The following is a 6999-nucleotide window of genomic DNA, read 5'->3' as shown; positions in this document are numbered from 1 at the left end:
ATTTATTTATTTGACAGACAGAGATCACAAGTAGGCAGAGAGGCAGGCAGAGAGAGAGAGAAAGGGAAGCAGGCTCCCTGTGGAGCAGAGAGCCTGATGCGGGGCTCGATCCCAGGACGCTGAGATTATGACCTGAGCCGAAGGCAGCGGCTTAACCCACTGAGCCGCCCAGGCGCCCCCCAAAGCATTCTTTATGCCATGAACATACTATCTCCGTGACAGTTGTATCTACGTACAAACACATAACATAAATGTATAATAGTTATAGGTTTATGTCTTTCTTGTCTGCTTGAGGACAGAAAAGTGCTACTTTCTAGAACAGTCTAATGGACAGGAGAAAAGGAGGTTATGGGGTGGGGAAATGGGACTGATTCGGGATCATCTGAGACATCCTTTTAGGAACCCTGACCTCTCCTGAAGCAGAAACAGCCAGAGGAAGGCCGTGATGGGCTGGGACAAATATAGGACAGCAAATAATTGTCAGGTGACCCAAAGGGAAGAGGGAATTTAGAACCCAAAATGCACCTGTACCCCAGAGAAGTCTCGAAGCTGGACTATCTAATGGATTCTGCATATCTTACGAAATAAAATGAAGAAACTGAATGAAGTAGTCTGTCCATCAATTGCCAAACATAAAATCAAATGTATGTGACGTCTTCCAACTTGGTGTGGAATTTCTCTGTGACTTTTTCAGAGCTCCTCCAAAATGGGCATGGAAGGATAAAACTCTGTGTGTGCAATGAATTGAAGAGAGATTCTTAAGGAAAAGTTATGCAGTCATTTTCCATTATGGTCAGGCACTTGAGAATGATGAAAACTTTCACTAAACCAGAAGCATATGAATTACAACCACATTTTCTGTAATAATTTCATTTTAGCTACTGATACAACTCTTGGGCCTGAGCTAGCATAAAGCAAGTCCCTAGATGAATTAGGAAGGAAAAATTGGGGGTCTCTCTATGAGTGTGAATAGAAAACATTAATGCACTCCCTGCGTTGTCTTTTTTCCCCCTTGACTCTTGCGGCGAGAGAATTTAGTATGTTTATCTAATCAGAAAGCTCCCTGGGTGCTTATGAAGACACAGGCAACACCAAATACCCGAGCCCTGCACTTGGGGTTAACTGCTTCTTTGTAATTATCTGTAGTTCATTTTTAGCCCCATCATCAATAGCTTATTTGAAGATATTATCTTAAAGAACTGGTCAAAAATATCTTTTTTTTCCTAAAAAAATCTAGCCTCCATTCTCTCAACTCTGAATCCTAATCCTTATATTCAGGTAAGATACTTTCCTCTCTCTCACTGCACCAGCTCTGGCTCGTCGATCATGTAACATATGGATTCTGATCCCCACATCTCTGCCATACAAGAAAAACGCACAAAGTTTAGGTTTGACTAAACAAAACAAAGCAAGTCAGAAGGAGATCTGAGAGTAAGACTCACATGAGGTTTTAGTACTTTTTTGGAAATTTTATTCATTTTCTTGGTTTACATAAGCATCTATATTTAATTAGGAAATAGAATCCTGTCTCCTTCCTACAAATTTCTGTGCTAATTCTTGGAGTTTAGCATCCACGCTCTGATGGAGAGTCAACAACAAATTGTTTATAATGAATACAGGAAAGTAAAAGAATCAAAAGAAAATAATAAGCAAAGGGCCAATTTGAAAAATAAATACACAGAATTTTAGAAATAAAGTATATCTGGTCAACGACATTAAAGATGCAAAGGGTACATTAAACCGTTGGTTAGACACAGCTAATCCTTTATTCATACTTCAGACTTCAAAATCTCTTGTACCAGCTTTAATTCTTGAGAGTATCTTTAAAAACCATATTTGATACAGAGAAGCTAAGGGAAGAGGCTAATGGTCATGGATACTTCCCACAAAGCCTGACAACACCACGGTGGGGGCCCTGTGCACAGGGCCCTGAGGGCAGTAGAACCCGCGGCTCAGGAACCTCCCCAGGCCCATGGTTCGCCTGCTCCAGCCAACCTGGGCTCCAGCCTCGGCTCCCCAGGGATTTGGGGCTATGTGGGCGGCCCCACGTTGATGCTCCTGGCCCACACTATCTTTGAAACTCAAGAGGAACATCCTCAATTGCCCAAGGTCACGGTCACTGGCACCCCACACTGTGTCCTGACCTCCCTCCCCCTTTCGCCCCCGCCTCCCCCTGCATAACCCGCAACCCTGGGCGCATCTCTCTCCCGTCCTTTTGCTCCCACATCCCGTCACCAAATCCTGTTGTCTCCACATCCTCCATGGAACAGACTCCCCAGGAGGTTGGTCTCACCGGGAACACACTTCCCTGCCGTCCCTCCGGCCCAACATGCCCCAACCCCTTATCTCATGGGATGCATTTCGCATCCCCTCGTGTTCAGGGCATTTTGCCTGTCACTTCACAAGGCCCCTCAGGCCTGCTAGGGGACGGGAGGCCTGCTGTCTGTCTCGTTCCTACTCGGACTCGTTGGATAAAGAGTTGCTGTGTGAAGGCACCGTCACAGAACAGTCCAGAACACAGACTTGAGCTAGAATGCCAGCTCCGAACCTGGGCTTGGCCCCACTGTGGCCACAGAAGCTCGGACAAGTGAGTTAGGTTCTCTCTACCTCCGTGTCTCCATCTGTAAAATGAAGAACAGTCTGGTACCTGCCTCGGAGAGGCTCCAGGGTTAGTAAGTGATGTGAACGGAAACACTGCCCAACCCACAGGACGCGACCTGCAGGCATTCTGCTAACGCAGGCACGCCTTGCCGATTCCGTGGGCGGGCTGCAGGCCACTGCAGTCCGCAGCGGCGGGGAAAAATGAGTCCAACGGCCGCTTTGGTTTCGCAGTAGCCATAAATGTCATGTTTAAACTGTACTCCAGTCCTTGAGGTGTGCTGTAGCATGATGTCTAAAAACAACGTCCACATCTTCATTTTAAAATACTTTATTGCTATCATCTGGTGTTTGTCTTTTTCTGACTTATTTTGTTAGCATAATCGCCTCCAGCTCCTTTCACATCGCTGCGAACGGCAAGGTTTCATCCTTCCTGAGTCATAATCCATCCTGTGTGTGTGTGTGTGTGTGTGTGTGTGTGTATACACACGCGTCTACACACCACCTGTTCTCCATCCACTCACCAGCGGACGGACATTCGGATGGACAGCCTGTCTCTCGTTGATAATGCTGCTGGAAACATCGGGGTGCACATGCCCCTTCGAATCCGTACTTCTGTATCCTTTGCCTAAGTCCCAACTGTTCTCTGAGCTGTGAGAAAGCCATCATCACTGATTACGGGTCACCATAATCCATATAACAACAAGGAAGAAGTTTGAAATACTTAGAGAACCACCAAACTGCGACACAGGCACACCAAGTGAGCAAATGCTTTGGAAAAACTGACGCTGACTTTCTCAGCGCAGGACTGCCACACACCTTCACTTCAGAACAGGTGCAGAATCTGCGAACCACAACGAAACCCCACACGCCGAATCACTCTCTCCCAGACGCAGGACGAGGCAGGGCGATGGGAGGCAGGAGAGAAGAGGCCCCCTTCCCGCCTTGTGGAATTCATAGCCTCGTGGAGTAAAGGAGATAGCAAGCCCCGCCACCAACAGCGAGGTCAGTACCACTGGGGTGACTGCTAGGGGAGACAAGGATGGGCGGCATGACGCGAATGACAGGGCGGTCCGCGCAGGCAAAGGCACCGCGGAGGCTGGACGGCAGAGCAGGAGCCTCTGAGCAGGGCGGCCAGGAACACAGAGACGGGAGAGAGAAGCTCTTGGAGTGCGCCTGATGCATCCCTGTCTTACAGGTGCAGCACCCCCTGCCTCCCTCGTTCAAAAACCCATCAAAAGCCCCACAAGAGCTGAAACTATAAACCCAAGTGTTTTCGGGCCCTTCCTGCCTCCTTCCATTCCCAAGCAAGCGCACAACCAGAAAACAGGCGCTACGGCCTGTGAAATCTATTGCAAACCCATCAAAGACCAAACAGGCATCAAAATCCTTAACCAGCTCAAGGAAGTCTTTAAAAGGAGGGATAGCTTCGAAGGAGGACGTACTTTTCTATGTGAAGAGTCTACCACATGCACTTTAAGTCGGGCCTGTGACCGGCCCAGAGCTGCACTCACTAATGTGCCTTTCGCTGCTGGAGTCTGGGGACGTGTCCGCAGGTGGCTCCGGCCTCCCCCACCCGGCGCCACCGCCCCTGCCGTGGGCGCTCCCACGCCGCTCCTGACCGAAGGAGCGAACAACTTCATCTTTTCCCAGATTAACTACTCAGGCTGGGAAACATGCCACCGACTTGCATTATCAGCCCCAGAAAAACGATCAGCAAAGTCTGAATTCTAGACTGAACCAGCTGAGAGAAGAGCCCCATGGTCTTCTTTGCCCCAAAGACAGGAGCAGGCTTTGAACCCGATTTGGCTGAGATCGCAGGTAAAAGGGGGTGGGATACGACGCACTTCGGGGCGTCTTGGTCGATACGGTGGGGCTCTACTCCTGTTCCTACAGACTGTGTGGGCTTATCTGCATTCAATTCTGGAAAATAACAAGTGTCCCTGAAAAAGCGTGTGCATCTCCCAGATCCCAAAGGTTTGGCTCTGGAGTCCGCATCCCTCTGCAGCACCGTCTGCCTCGGTGAGAAGGTGCCCACGGCTTTCTGGAAGTTCCAATATGGGCTCTTCCGTGGTGACACTGGGATGAAAACCCTAACCATCAGCAACCATGAAGACCTCCGAGGCAGCAGACAGGCTCATGTGGGGCTGAAGAGGAAGCAGTGGTTGGTGTTTCCTTCAGGGGAGGCAAAGAGGGTACGAAGCAGTAGGAGAAAACCAGTGTTTTGTTTTAGAAAGCAAATCTGTGAATGTAACCGGATCGCTACTAAGAAGAAAGTCAAGATTTTTCTGGAAGATTTTTAAGTTCTTTGTCGAGACCATGATTCTGAGTTCCTACCCTGAAGTACAGCTGAGTGCCTGAGCAACAAAGTTTCCATCTGTTTCGTTTTGATTTAAAAGTGCAGTTTTTAAAATAAAGCCACCAGGCAATGCCTATTGAAAGCACAGAATCCCTCTACTTATCACCCAAGTGAATTACAGATTAAAACAACAAGCCTAGAAAGATAGGATTTTACACAATGTCAGTGACGATTTATTTGCAAAAATTTTATTTTAAATGTGCCCAACACTTTCAAAATAATTATGGCCTAAACCGTTCTCATAGAGCTAAGTCTTATCTCAGATAATAGTATCTAGGATGACAGGAAAAGTGAGCTAACTTGCCTAGGCATGTTTGCAGTCAGATTTTCTCTCTCAAATGACAGGATAAACAAAAGAAGACTTCGCTGTGGCAAATCACATTTCTTTAAGAATACATATGGCATTTGATAGAACACAATTTTGGAAGAATATGAAAGAAATAAACCTCAAGCAGTTGCCAAGATCCTTCAGTTATATAAAATTATACCTTTAAAATTATTCTTTTTTAGGAGAGCAGCACTGGTCTTTAAAAATTACACAGTTTTCTCTTGTAGAAGGTGACAGTATCTTAAATATTTCTCTAATTTCCCATGACTATTCAGTTGTCCCGTAGTATTTTTTAACACTATTTCAATTACTTTATAATTGGTTTCAATTAAAAGCAATTCATTGGAATAGCCAAGCACAGAAGAAATGATCCCGGTATGTGGGTTGTACATAGTGAGTGTGTGTGTGCGTGGGGTGGGGGGGGTTATGTAGCATGTATGTTTGTGGTGGTATCAGAAGTTAAGTCATTATTAAAATTCTAGAAATATGTTAAAAATTTTTATTTAGAAATACTGTGTCTTTGGCAATCAAAGACTACGTTGCTAGGGCTGAGTAAATGACTAAAAAAGAAAAAACAAAACTAAACTAAAGCAGACTTAAAACTACAGGTATCCTCAGTGCTGTACAAGCTATCCCGCACAGCACTTGTCTCCCCCGTGATTACACAAATACCAATATAAATAAAGTCCTGCTTCTTGCTTTACTGCACAAATCCTGTAGGTCTAATCTGAGCACAGAGCTCCCATCAGCTTCAAAGGTACTCTTTAGTTCTTGGTGCAGCTCTGCAGGGATATTAAACAAGACAAGATGCAGGCCAGTGCCTCTGAGATGAAAACTGGAAACGAATTACTGCATGCTATTTAGCGGAATAATAAGAAAAATGTGTTCCATCCCCACACACTGCTAAATTTCTCTGACAATCTCCCTTAATCTTCCGACACTGGGGTCTCATTCTTCTGCAATATTGTTTCTATCACAACAATGAAATGTGGGTTATTTCATCTCAGGGAAACTTGGATACAATTTGTTAAGTGGTAATTGTGTTACCTACACTATTGATTTGGGCACTCGTCCCACAAGGAGCCCTGAGCAATGAAGCTTGCGTGAGTTGCACTGCCTGACATTACCTTTATAGACACTGCAGGGAAAAGCTTTCGCTTCTTTCAAAGAAAGATTAAGAAATATTTCTTAGAAAGTTAATGTTCCTCACCCAGAGACCTAGCTACAGACCACGAGTCACTCAGCTGTTGAACGGATCAACTCCAAGCACTGCGGTCAATTCTTAATAATGAAAGGCGGGTTAAAGACAAACCATGAGAGATTGTGGACTTTGAGAAACAAACTGAGGGTTTTCAGGGGGTGGGAGGGGGTTGGTGGAGTGAGCCTGGTGGTGGGTATCATGGAAGGCACATATTGCATGGAGCACTGGGTGTGGTGCATAAGCAATGAATTCTGGAGCACTGGGGAAAAAATTAAATTAAATTAAATTTTTAAAAAAGACAAATTAAGACTCATTAATAATGAAAGGATCCTCAGCTTTGTTTCCATTTAATCAAATGAGATCAGATGACAAACAAAACATCTTCAGATAGCTCCCAAATGTGTGAAAACAACTGAAATGAATGAAATCTAGATAGAGTGGTTTTGAATTTTTCCTTCTTAATTCTTAAATTTTTAGCATATAGTGTAGTATCAGTTTCAGGTGTACCATACC

Source organism: Mustela lutreola, chromosome 1 (assembly GCF_030435805.1).
Source record: "Mustela lutreola isolate mMusLut2 chromosome 1, mMusLut2.pri, whole genome shotgun sequence".
Lineage (NCBI taxonomy): Eukaryota > Metazoa > Chordata > Mammalia > Carnivora > Mustelidae > Mustela > Mustela lutreola.
This window is presented reverse-complemented; position numbering follows the sequence as displayed.